This window comes from Sinocyclocheilus grahami, unplaced genomic scaffold (genome assembly GCF_001515645.1).
Source record: "Sinocyclocheilus grahami isolate Dianchi unplaced genomic scaffold, SAMN03320097.WGS_v1.1 scaffold629.1, whole genome shotgun sequence".
Taxonomy (NCBI): Eukaryota; Metazoa; Chordata; class Actinopteri; order Cypriniformes; family Cyprinidae; genus Sinocyclocheilus; species Sinocyclocheilus grahami.
The window spans coordinates 275,306-289,518 of record NW_015505808.1 but is presented as its reverse complement, the minus strand read 5'-3'; the positions used below and the strand labels follow the sequence as shown (position 1 = coordinate 289,518).

Here is a 14,213-nt window from a genome sequence, read left to right as displayed (position 1 = left end):
AGTGCCAGATGCCATCGAATGTGAGCATTTGCCCACTCAAGTCGGTTACGACGACGAACTGCAGTCAGGTCGAGACCCCGATGAGGACGACGAGCATGCAGATGAGCTTCCATGAGACGGTTTCTGACAGTGTGTGCAGAAATTCTTTGATTATGCAAACTGATTGTTGCAGCAGCTGTCCAGGTGGCAGGTCTCAGACGATCTTGGAGGTGAAGATGCTAAGTCTTAGATCTTTGAGTTCAGCTCATGAAAAATGGGGGCAAAAACAAGTGTTGCATTTATAATTTTGTTCAGTGTATATATATATACAGTATATATATATAAAGAGAGAAAGAGAGAGAGAGAGAGATAGATACACATACATATATATATACACTGTATATACATATATATATATATATATATATATAAAAAAAACGCACATCCATTAGACATTTTCTTGGTCATGCTGCAAAGGTGCATGCATGCAGATGTGACCGACTAAAAAGTGCACCTACCTTGCTCAGTCATTCTTAAACTTCTTCAACATATAGTCACAGGGAATGGTGTTACTACAACCTTGCAGGAAACTATAAGCCAAAACGTCTATGCAAGGTGGAGGGTGTATTACAGCTAAGATTAGCTAACTTGCTCAAATGTCAGAGGTCCTATAAGAGGAAAGGATGTATCCGTCCGTGTTGAACAGATCCGTGACCAGACTTTAACAAGAGACCCTCTGTGTAAAGATAGAAGATGTCTAATCAAACACCCTTTCAATGTTAAGTCCTCTGTTGGCACAATGGCATCAACAAGGTTGCTTGTTAATAGCAAACAGGGTCAGCCCAGCACAGATTGACGTGTAACTGCAGGTGGATCATTCTGATAGCATGAAGAAACAAAAAGGCGTGTTTTATAATTTTTATTCACTCACTCCCTATTCTCAACATCCTGTTGGCAAAGTCTGTACTTGAATATTACAATATAAGGGAATCTCTTTGAAAAGAAAAATGAAAGAAGAGATACAACACAGTCAAACACCACTAAACTTATAACAGTCTTCTGCTTACAGCAAGGACAGACGTTCTCATACTTGTTTCAGGTACGTCAGTGGGATCTAGCCATTAACTAGTTGAACGATAAAGAAAACACTGACTCTGAAAAGACTGACAACTACTGAAACATATATAATTGATAAATTAAGACATCTGTAATCAAACAGGGCACATAATGCCTTGCTATATAGGGGCAAGAAAATGAATACCGATGAGAAAAGAAAAGTTTAATCAATAAATTGGAAACCTTTTATAAATCGGTACTGCTACCCTATTAAAATATTCAGTTCTGGCAACTAGGAAAGAGTATACAAAGACTTGTTGCTATCTATATTTTATGTTAAGACAGTTTCATAAATAGCGACAAGCGGGAAAGTGACAGAAAATTTCTTACACAAGAAACGTGGCATGCTAGTGGGAGGTATTGCACACCTCCAGAGGTGAGGGCAGGGTAGCATGACGAGGCAGTCATCTGACACAACACTATAGCTAGAGGCAGCATTTAAACATGGAGTGCAGGTCCATACAAAGCTCTGCATTCAAACACACACACACACACACACACACATTCTACTGTTGAAGATAGATCTAAAATGGGAGTGGAAACGTGTATTGCTTTAGAAAAATGCACCAACACACCTAGTTTCCCTGTAACTTGTCATTATATCACACCTTCCACAGAATTCATTTTAAATGGTTAATTTACAGAAAAATGTAAAAAATTATTACTTAATCGCGTTGTTTCTGTACATGTATGATTAACTTCTTTGGAACACATAAGGAGAAATTTAGAGGAATGCAGAGGATTCTTGTGCTATATTTCAAGTGTAGTGAAAGCATACATTAGTTCAGTGGTTTTCAAACCTCTCCACGAAGTACCCCCAGCACTGCACGTTTTGTATGTCTCCCCATATCTGACACACCCACTTCAGGTCTTGCAGTCTCCACTAATGAGCTGATGAGTTGAATCAGGTGTGATAGATGAGGGAGACATACAAAATGTGCAGGGCTGGGGGTACTCCAGGACAGGTTTGAGAACCACTGCACTAGTTCATACATTAGTGAAGGCATACAGAAAAAACATATCAAGTTTACATATTTCCCTCTGCCAGAGCTCTAAAATCTTGTTTAAAAATGGAATGTGAAGAGTCATGCCAAGTTTATGTAAACGGGGAACTCTGAGATACACGTCCATTCAAAAGTCTGGGGTTAGTAAAAAAAATTTTTTTTTTCAAACTTTTATTCAGCAAAGTATAAAATTTATCAAAAGTCACAGTAAAGACATATTACAAAATATTTCTATTTTCTACAAAATTCTATTAAGCAGCACAACCGTTTTCAATATTTATAATAAGAAGAAATGTTTCTTGAGCACCAAATTAACATAATAGAACGATTTCTGAAGGATCTGTGACACTGAAGACTTGAGTAATGGCTGCTGAAAAATGAAAATTTAATTTTACCATTACATTTGAAAATATATTAAAACAGCAAACAGTTATATTAAATTGTAATGTTGTTTCACAATATTACAGATTTTACCTTTTTTTTTTTTTTCAAACAAATGCAGCCTTGGTGAGCAAAACAGACTTTAAATAAAATAAAAAAAATCTTACCACAAACTTTTGAACGATATGTGTGAAAGATATGACTGCTACGTTGGAGGGGAAGATAATCAGTTTCTCATACAAAGCTATCATATGGCGTCAGTAGTCTTGAAATATAGTGGAGTCATATGGGCTACTTTTATGCTGCTTTTTATCAATTGAGGATTTTGAAAGGCTAGTCACTGTATGATTTTTTTCTCTTTTTTTCATAGAACACAAGTGATACAGGGTGAGCAAATGGCAGAATTTTAGTTTCCTTTAAAGCTTTTCGAACGAACCACATTATAAACCTGAGACCACCTATAGAGCCTTATGCAGTTCTCACAAAAATTCAAATAATTGGTCAAAGTAACATGATGAGCTTTATGTCCTCAGGGGAGGAGGTGCATCTGAGAGGCCACAAGGCCATTTCAGATATTGCTGTTGTAGTTTGAGATGGAGCTGCAGGTGTGTCCATTGACAATTTTCAGCGAGGGGCTCCTGACATTCATAATCTGACATAACCTGAAGCAAGAAAATTTAGAGTATATGCTCAAGGTGAAACGATTTAGATGACCGGATCATTTTATGACCAAACCAGCCAAGATAAGTAAAACTTCCCAATGCTACTTCCTTCTGAAAGTGTAAGCCAGAAACACACTCACATGCACAAACTCCCTTTTGATCTTGCACACCAACATCTAAAAGCACAATACAATCATAAACACCATTTTTCAAACACTTAACATCAGCCACAGTCATTTGAAGATAAGAGTTGGAGGAAAAGGGGGATTTGTCAGCAGCAACTTGACCATGAAAGCAGCCAGCTGAATTTCATCATGGCGCTGAGCTTTGAATAAGCCAGAACTAAAGAACTTCAGAAAAAAGAGGGGCTGAACACACCTGTGCATTCGTGTTAGCTTCTGCCAGGGAGGCCAAAGGTCTGACCCAGGCTCAAATGCCCCCAACCATTACTTACGACAACCATGCTGATCCCCTTTCTTCCAAATCCAGCTTCAAAGCTTATAATTATCTTGACAGGCACAGGGGGGTTCTGAAACTGCAAACCATTTTTATTCTGTCTTTGGGTTTCAGCCTACACTCTTAAAAATAAAGGTGCTTCAAAAGGTTCTTCACAGCGATGCCATAGAAGAACCATTTTTGGTTCCACAAAGAACCATTCAGTCAAAGGTTCTTTAAAGAACCATCTCTTTATTACCTTTTTATAATCTGAAGAACCTTCTTTCGCCACAAAGAACCTTTTGTGAAACAGAATGGTTCTTCAGATGTTAAAGGTTCTTCATGGAACCATTTAGACAAAAAGGTTCTTCTATGGCATCGTGAAGCACCTTTATTTTTAAGAGTGTAAGCAATGTGAAACTCAAAGAAATCATCTTTACATGCAAAGTCAGACAAACACTGCAGCATATTAAGAGTGCTGCATTGGATTATTAAATGCATAATTGAAATAATTCAACCACACGGTCATTACCCGGTCCATCTGAATCAAATGTATCCAGGATATTCCAAGAACCCAACATCAACTTGCTGGAAAAGTCAAACTTTAAACTTTGAGTGCAAACTCCTGCAGGCGACTGATGCATTAGACAGCCAGTTCTAAACTGAAGATCGGGCTGAAAGGTCCTAAACCTGATCTAGGTCAGCTAAATATAAAGACTAATTTAAGCCCTGAAGAGAAAGTGACTTAATCATAACCACAGACCAGTTAACAGAGCCTATTTTTGTCATTATCACCCTCTTGTCTGGTCTGTTCGCCTTAAAACGGCATCCTGCGATACAACTCTAGATTCACTAGTAAGTGCAGGCAAAGTGTTTGCTAATCAGTAACAAGGACATCACTCTAAGCTTCTACAGCCTCCTCCTGTTTGCATGAAACATAAATATATGCAATATATTATAGAATCTATGAAATAAACAAATGCATTTTGTTACTTCTTGAACTTTATAATAGTTTATAACTCAAAACAAGACAACAAACAGCATGAAATGGACACTGTTTAGAACAAATTTGTCTGACTCCAACGCAAGACCATATAAAGAGTCTATTTGTGCCTTTCCAAACCAAACCACCTTATCTAGTGTTGTCAAAGGTTATTGAGATATTTAAGATGGTAGAAAATAAGATTGTTGTGGAATGCCTTAATAAAGAATGATTATAGATAAACTATACTGTTCAAAAGTTTAGAGCCGGTAAAACTTTTATATTAATTTAATATTTTTTTATATTAATATATATATATATATATTTTTTTTTTTTTCTCTTCTGTTTTAAAACTTTAAAAAAAATGTTTTTTAATACGCCTCTTATGCTCACCATGGCTGCATTTGTTTAATCAAAAATACAGTACAATAATATTGTGAAATATCAGTATCAAGATTAAGAAATATTCATTTAAAATAATTGCTTTCTATTTTAATATATTTTAAAATGTAATTTATTCCTGTGATGGCAAACTGAATTTTCAGCAGTCATTACTCCAGTCTTCAGTGTCACATGACCCTTAAGAAATCATTCTAATATGCCGATTTGTTGCTCAAGAAACATTTTTTTATTATTATAAATGTTGAAGACAGTTGTGCTGCTTAATATTTTTGTGGAAACTGAAACATTTTTCAAGATTCTCTGATATTGAAATATTGTGTAACATTATAAACATCTTTACTGAAACTTGAGGCCAATTTAATGCATCCTTGCAAAATAAAAAAAAAATCAATCTATTACAAAAAATCTTACTGACCACAAAACTTTGTGTAATGCATATAGCAAGACCAATCTTATTCCTGCATTTGAGAAATTTGAGGTAATAATAGTGCATTTTTATTTGCATGAATAGTCAGAAAATATTACATCGCCTCTGTTCTATTGAACAGTGTAATATCTGATAGAGCATGACATTGACTTGCACTCAGTGCTGTGTATTAATGATAGCTGCTTTTGAAGAATAGCCGAGATCCGTCCTTTATAATCCAAAAATCTAATGTTAAATTGCTAAGTAGCTTAATTATAACAGAAAGGGTTGCATGAGCTAATATACACAGTAGAATATGTTGTTACAAATGGACAAAAAAGGTCTTTCAAAAGTAAAAAGCTGCCCAAATGCAGTAAAATACCTTACAAAACATTAATTGGTTTTGTTCATGCATTTTTATACTTATTTGCTAGTAGTTGGTGTCTATTCATGACCTGAGCACAGATTTAGGAGGCCGATTTGGAATGCACCTCTGATTCCAGTTCTTCTCTATTTTTGGAATGTGTTTCATCTCTTAAAGCTGGACTCTATAACACCAGGAACTAATCCACAAAGCACAAACACACATTTACTAAATGGGGACATTCCATAGACTTTTATTGTTTTTATATATAAAACTAATTATGAATGTTATAACCTAACCCTAACAAAAACTTTCAGCATTTTACAATCTAAAAGGGAAAAAAACTATATTTTTAGACCATTTTTACAAATGAGGACTTAACCAAAAGGAGGTTTTGTTGAATTTGGAATGCACCTCTGATTCCAGTTCTTCTCTATTTTTGGAATGTTTCATCTCTTAAAGCTGGACTCTATAACACCAGGAACTAATCCACAAAGCACAAACACACATTTACTAAATGGGGACATTCCATAGACTTTTATTGTTTTTATATATAAAACTAATTATGAATGTTATAACCTAACCCTAACAAAAACTTTCAGCATTTTACAATCTAAAAGGGAATAAAACTATATTTTTAGACCATTTTTACAAATGAGGACTTAACCAAAAGGAGGTTTTGTTGATTTTTTGACATTTTGATGCCAGACTAAATTGGGGTTACACTGAGCCAGCCAATACTACAAGACTTTTGTGTGAGTCCAAGTGCAGTACAATTATCTGACAACACTGCCATCTACAGGTTTCCAACATACACAGTTTCAGTAAATGAGTGCATGAGCACAAATACAATAGAACTAATTAACGAACCAACGACCCAAATACAAGCACAAATACAATTAAAATACATAAAACTATTACGTTTTCTTCCCTATCAATCAAACATTCAAAACATGCATACCAAAAAACATCCATTATGTCCAATTATCTCGCTTTTAGGAAAAAAAAGTAATGTAAAGCATGCATGAAAGCATCTGAGGGAAAACAGTTCACCCCAAACTCACCGCTTCATTTAACAATGATCCAGCCCTTTTACTCCACAGGGTGTATAGAGGGGACAGGCACACAGAGTAGGTCCCCATCTACAACACACTGTCTCACTATCTGTCCCCCTTTTCTCTGACAAATGGATGTCTTTTCCTACTCACCTCGTTCTATTACTTTTGCAACTAAATGAAACAATGTGTTGTTGTTGTTTTTTTCTATCTTTTGTTTCCATCCTATCTCCTCACCTCTGTCCAACCATGCATTTGACCAAGGACAGACTGGAGCCAGTTATTTGTTTAGCTCTCCAGTGGAGCCAGGCAGACTGAGAGGCCCAGCGGCCGCTCTTCTCGTGATAAAGAGTTTGAGAGGGCTGGAAGCCAAGGGAGCCTCCCAGAGTTACAGCCATTGAATGCTCCACTACCATGCTTTATTTATCAAAATGCATATCAAATTATATTGTAGTGCTGGGCGGTATGACCAAAAATTTATATCACGGTATTTTCCAAAATTATACCAGTTTCACGGTACATGACGGTATTTTTTTTTTCATGCATGACCGGGTGTTAACCATATTTTCTACTGATTGAGAGAGGAAATACTGCAGTATATTGACTTAAAATACCCTATTTTACTGTCATGATGAGTGAATATTGTCAAAAAAATACCACACTAAATAGTTACTAAACATTAATACATGTTAACCAGGAGTCACTCTCATTTATAATCGCGGCATTGTCTGATAAAATCAACATGCATCTACACTAAAGTGAAGTACACTACACTATGCGGTTGTTTTGGCTATATTACTTTTTTGTCTCATGCAGCGCACTGCCTGCGTCGGAGTAACAAACTAAAAAAAAACAACAAACAAAAAGGTGCATGTGATATAAACAGATGAACTACGCTCATATTTATAATTCCAAACAATTTTAAAAATTCATATGATAACAAAAATAAACCCCGGTATTCGGTATGAACCGGTATACCGCCCAGCACTATTATACTGCTTTGTCTCAGACAATTGTGTCTAAGGGGCTCCTTGACCTTCTAAAAAACATAAGCTTTAGTCAACCTTGTGAAATGGATGAAAGAAGGATGAAAATGCTTAGTTGTGTTCACACTGGCTTGGTTTGAAATCCACTGAAACTGATGACAGACACAAGGTTTTTGGTTTCCTCAGCTAGACAGTTTTCAAAGTCAACGCAGGGACCAGAGGAGAATTTATGAGAATGAAATATTTCTAATTATATTTCTAATATAATTAATATAATTTATTATCTTTAATCTTCAATATCTTAATGTATATTAAAATATAGAAATATAGTTACTGCTACTACACATAATCCCCAAATAAAATTAATTTGAAAGGAAGGAAGAAAGAAAGAAAGAAAGAAAGAACGAACGAAAGAACGAAATTGAAAACCCAAAGGGTGCTCCATGTTGACAGACACTACAGGAATGTTTTAGACAGCAGTTACAAAAAAGCAAGAGAAATTCCAATGCTAAACACACCTTGCCAGCCTTAATTAGAGCTGCGTTTAAAGGCTAAAGGGTTTTGTTTGGCTTAACCACTTAAGCTGGTTAGAACATAATGGTGCTAATGAGAAAGGGCCCATTCCGGGGGGCTGGGAAGAGAGGGGGTTGATTAAGCTGGGAAATGCATGGAATGGGCAAACCTTGGCATCCAACGGACATGAACCCTCTAAAAAAGCAATTACCAGAAGAATTAACTGGTACAACATACACAAACTCACAGGCACATTTCATCAGAAGTGTCATCCATCACCAGAGCTTTTCACTGCGATTTCTGATCAGAATCAGAATCGTTAGCTTTCACACAAGTGTCCCACCAGATTTTGTCAGAAAAAGCATTGAAAATCAATTTTCCCTCTGCTCCCCACGCTACAGGTCCCTATGATCCTGAAGCCACATCCATAGCTGTTGCCCTGCCCGAAATCAGCACAACAAAGACCCAGAGCATCCCCTGTGAAAGTTTGGGAAATCATTCATCTGCTATGTTTTCAATCGAGTGAGCAACCGTAAAGCAGGCAACAATACATTTCAGGGAGGTACTGGGATACGTTTGTAAAACTCACTTTAATAGATGCCAATGACGGACACAGGTGATGATAAGCAAGAACTGGCTCAATCTCAGCTACCGAAAGAGTTTCCAGATCAAAAAAGAGACATAATAGCAACAAACAAACATTAATACGGCAAAGAATCTTAATAGTGGTCTAATGTATTCCATCTGAATTAATTTTCTAAACCTTATCCACTGTTTATGCACGGCCATCTGCTGAGCATCGACTTAGACCAGCTGTTCAACACCAACATTTGAGTCTCTAAATAAGATAGAATCTCCCCTAGCCGGCCACTATTCTGGTAGCCTTTTGTCTCCAGTTGTAGAGATGGTCTGGAGGGACTTCCGAGGTGACGTCATGGCCAAGGATAACCATTAAATGGCTTCTTTCAGCCATTCATGCTGATATTAAGTGGACCAATACGGCATGAGCTTATCAGCAGGAACTGAGAGATGCTCTTTAAGGTCCTCTGATATGTAGAGAGAACATATTCCCATAGCTAAATGATAAGCCGTATAATGTTATCTGAGAATGAATGACCTGAGGAGAGCTTGGTGGGAACAGAAATATGAGTAAGTAGAAACCTTGACGATTTAGACGCATCAAGTTAAAAATAAGAAAACAAAACAAGACACACATAGCTATTTGTTGTCTAAAACTTTTCAGTTGTTTACTGGCAGCAAGTGTGGGAGAGAGGTAGATAATGGTGTTGTCACAGTGAAGTGATTTGTCTCACCACACAGACAAGGAAGAGAAACTGTGAGGATCCCATCTGGGTTAGTCACTGGCAGACGAAGCCAGTTTGAGGAATCCCCCACATTTACACCGTGTAACTGCCATCCAACACACACACTTTTCCACCCGTCCCATTCTCCCCATGGGATCTGTCAGACTACTAAAGCATGCTCTGTAAAACCTCTCATGACTAGGAATGAATGCAGTAGACACAATCTGGCAATAGAAATTTTAATTGCTTCCTGTATAACAACTAAAGGCAGGAATAGGCTTAACAATAGTGATGGGGGTGCATGAATACTTATATAGGGCATTGACTTGCTTCCCATAAAGATTGATTTAAGAACCGGTTGTAAAAAATTTTTTATATATAACCACTCTGGTGTAGAATTTTTTTTTTAAATGTAAATTTTTGCTTATATACTTAACATTTAAAAGGTCAGTAATATTTTATTTTTTTAAAGAATTCAAATAAATGCTGCCCTTTTGAACTATTCAAAGAAATCTGAAAAAAATGTGTCACGGTTTCCACAAAAAATATTAAAAAGCACAACCGTTTTAAACACTGATAATAAGAAATGTTTCTTGAGCAGCAAATCAACATATTAGGGTTATTTCTGAAGGATCATATGACACTAAACACTGCTGAAAATGCAGCTTTGCCATCACATGAATAAGTGACATTTATTTTAATGTTATTTCACAATATTACTGTTTTAATGTATTTTAAACCAAGTAAATGCAGCCTTGATGAGACTTCTTTTTTCTTTTTTTTTTTCTTTTTTTTAAATCGTAACAACTCCAATCTTTTGTACGTTAGTGTATATAGTAACCCATATTCTTGTCAACTTCATAAAGAAGACGTGAAAAGAAGCTGTTTAGACTACAAAAGAATGACTGAAATGGTTAGCTAACGACAGTAAAATAATAATTTACCAGATTAACACCTTGTGTGTGCGGTGCTTTCCCTAGTTCTTTTGAAAGAGACATTATAGTCTGTAAATGAATCCTTCTGTCTGCTTAAACTGAAAGGTATAATGTGTGCTGTGGTTGACAACATGTCAGCAGCATCTACAAAACCATTGACAAATCCAGCATGTTCACAAAAGGCCTCTGTCTGGGTATTCACACACAAGCAACCAAAGTAAATCACAAACAACCCTCTAACTGAACACCTATCAGTTTTTTTTAAAACATGAAAATGAGGAAAGGAAATATTCAGTAAGTTGAGGCCAAATGGCCTTTCTCCATAAAACAACAGTGGACAGAATGTGTTAAAATGGCATTTATTTACAAATCGAGGCATTCATGCATGCACATTCAGCAAGAAAAAAATGTCCTATTAGAATAAGAACACTTATAAGAATTTTTTTTTTTAAAAAGTGACATCGGGAGATACAGGAGAGTCTAACCAAAAAAGAAAATTCTATCATCATTTACTCACCCTCAAGTTGTTCCAAACCTGACTTTCTTGACTGTATGACCTTTCTTTTGTGTAACATAAAAGATGATATTGTGAAGAATGTTGGGAACCAGTGGCGTAACTACAGACAGTGCAGGCAGTGCAGCCGCACTGGGGCCCGTGCCGCTACATTGCAAGCGACTATATTAATATAAATTAATAATAAACGTATTAATAATGAAATACAATTAGTACCAAGATTCTTCACAGTACTGATTAAATACATAAATTCTGGGTTCTAATCCACCCTCGTGTAGTTTTTCTCTCATTAAAACCAAAGGTGTTCATCAGTGATTGTATATCAAGAGCAAGGACATGTTTGTGTGCATTTTGTTTTGTGATTTTACCAGAACAAAGCGTACGATCGTCTGTGTGAAGACTGCGCATTGTGCACGAGTGCCAAGAGACAACTGATAACAGCAGCAACGGGCGCTCACCATAACACATTCCAGCGATAGATCACCTGTTGTTTAACACAGACCAATGAATGTGTTATCAAATGGAGTTCTGTTCAAATGTTCTTTAGGTACATCCGTGCGTGCCGCGAGATGTTGCAAAAAGTGGTGGGGGGTCGTGGGGACACACGTCCCACCTGTAAATAAAAATATAACACGGAATGAATAGTCTTGTTTTAGTTGTTATATGTCATTTCCACGACTTTCCAAAAGAGGAGAAAAATATTTAGATTGACATGTCAAATTTGCCGTCACTCCCTCAGCCGTTGTATAGAAACACCCTCGCAGCAGCAGCGCTAATTCTTTTTTTTTTAATTTACTGTCAAGGTAATATAAGACAAAGTAGAGCATTATAAATGTGTTTTATTTTTAAATGAAGATATTTAAAAATGACTAGATCTGTGATGTTGACAACTGTGGAAATGGGTCATCACAGTCCAATCTTAAGTCTATATTTGAGTAATGCATTCGGACAGGTAAAGGGTCTACTTTTAGTTGTGTGCATTCACAATATCAACAAAACGTTGTGATAATGAAAAAACAAAAACTCTTTCATTATGTAATCCGTAAAGATGCATTTCTCTCTAAAGGCACGTCCAATGAGGAGATGGCGAGTCATTTTTTTCATCACCATCTAAACTATAAAAATAAGGAAAAGCCTTAAACAGGCCAGATTATATTTTTTCTGATTTTTATGCTGCTCTGCTCTGGTGGGAACCAAACAGTTTTGCTTACCACTGACTCTCATTGTATGGACAAAAAAAAAAGTAAGTCAATAGGAACCAAAACTGTTTGGTTCCCAACATTCTTCACATTATGAACGACATGAGGGTGACTAAATGATGGAAGAATGCATGTACTTTCACATACGTATCCCCAAACTCTCTCACTACAAACTTCAGTCATCATCAGTGACAACAATTTATCCATAGAATTTCCTTATACCACTAAAAATTTTTGGCATATTTTATTAATATTCTGATAATCTGAATATTATGTCCCACAGATAATTCAACATGGTGAGAATTTTTTATCAATGAGCTAAAAAGGTAATGTTGACGTGCAGGTGGCCTGATAATTTCAATAAACAAAGTAGGTGGTGAGATCCTGCTCTGTCATTTAAACAAACACACAAAACTCTGTTGTGATTTTTCTGTCAGTAAACTAACTTGTTTGATTCTTCTCAAAAAGCATGAAGGGTGGATGAAAAGACACATTAGAAGGATGAATCCAGATGGAAATTTGGTTACCTAGGTGAACCTGCCCCTATTAGTGAAAACAGAAATCTGAGAAGGCTATTATGAACTGGACTCTGCTTTAGCTCAGCACTGAGCTTAGAGAAGCTAAGCACTGAATCCCACACAGACAGCCAGGTTGTTTCAGATTAACAATAAGCATGAAGGTACCAAATTCAGTTTGATTTAAACATTAGTTAGATATGGGCCAATCTAATAATGTGGTGTTTAATCACACTTTAGAGTATTTATACATGTGTTATCAACAGAAGCATATATTTATGTTAGCATGTCTGAACATAAAGAACAGCTGCATGCTTGTACTGGTTGAGATAAGATCATTGAGAAATCAAGTTTATTGCTTAATATTTAGCATTTAACAGGATGTTCACAACAAGCATTTGCAGGACATCAACAGGAAAAAAATTACATTACAGGGATTTGGAACAACATGAGGTAAATAATGACAATTTATTTTTGAGTGAACTGTCCCTTTAACTACTATACTAAAGTTAGTCAAAACTTTATTAGCTAGAGGCTTATTTTGGAGGGAGGAATATACCATACCATTGAATATACCTACATTACTTGAAGCTCCTTGATGGCTAATGTCAAAATGGCAATTGCACAATGTGCAATTTGCTAGACTTCATGTTAAATATTTTTCATAGGTTAGTACTCAGAGTCTGCACTCAGTTTGTGATAGGGGTGCTCCGATCAGGATTTTTGAGGCCGATCACCGATCGCCGATCACAGACAGCAGTATCTGCCGATACTGATCTTTTTAAAGCCTTCTTTTTATAATTTATAACTATTTATAGTGATACTCCAATCAATATTTTTAGAAAACGGGGGGAATTCCCCTCTTAGGTTTATGGTGTAATTACTACATTTTCGTGTCAATCCATCCATGTTCATATTTACTGCAAACAATGCGCTGTTACTTTAATTCAGCGCTTCCAGCGCAGCAATAGACTCAGTGCGGAAACGAGCGGAAACGATCTCTGCACTGCTGCAGATGCACCTCTCCTGAACGCACTGCAGGACCACATCTTTTTCTGTTGCTTGTTTACTGCGCGTGGACAGGTCACCGGGTTTTTGCGTAGTTTAGAGTGACAAATCGTACCAGCGTACTTTAAGGTCAAAATGCGTACCCGCTACGCAAAAATGCGTAAACGCCATGTTTATTTCAAGGTGGTTGTCCAAAACAGTGAAACCAACAGACAAAAAAAAAAGTTCACGTCAAGAATGAAAGTCATGTTGATGAGTTTTTAAGTTAGGTTAGGCAATTTTGGAAAGAGAGGCTAGCAATAGCAAGCTAGCTTTGAAAGCATAAGATCCCACCCTCCCTGCAAATCACTCTCCAAACCACGCCTCCTCCAAAACACATGAACATGCACAGGAGACCAGAGGCTAACCAGCAACACGATGAGAGACAGCGTTGGTGGAGGGTTGAATGCAACG

The 14,213-nt window shown here is 36.6% G+C and overlaps 1 protein-coding gene and 1 long non-coding RNA gene across 2 annotated transcripts in view; one reads left to right on the top strand and one right to left on the bottom strand.

Annotated features, from left to right (window-relative positions):
• LOC107558030 (KN motif and ankyrin repeat domain-containing protein 1-like) overlaps nucleotides 1-1,072 on the bottom strand; it is a 29,528-nt gene extending 28,456 nt beyond the window's left edge. The window contains exon 1 of the mRNA XM_016241630.1: nucleotides 498-1,072. The gene's annotated coding sequence lies outside the window, so the exon portion shown is untranslated. The remainder of the gene's footprint in view (nucleotides 1-497) is intronic.
• The window catches only part of LOC107558031 (uncharacterized), a 16,869-nt gene extending 7,419 nt beyond the window's left edge, over nucleotides 1-9,450 (top strand). Inside the window, exons 2-3 of the long non-coding RNA XR_001605453.1 lie at nucleotides 1,181-1,186; nucleotides 9,440-9,450. This is a non-coding gene — a long non-coding RNA (uncharacterized lncRNA). The remainder of the gene's footprint in view (nucleotides 1-1,180; nucleotides 1,187-9,439) is intronic.
• The last annotated feature ends 4,763 nt before the right edge of the window (nucleotides 9,451-14,213 follow it).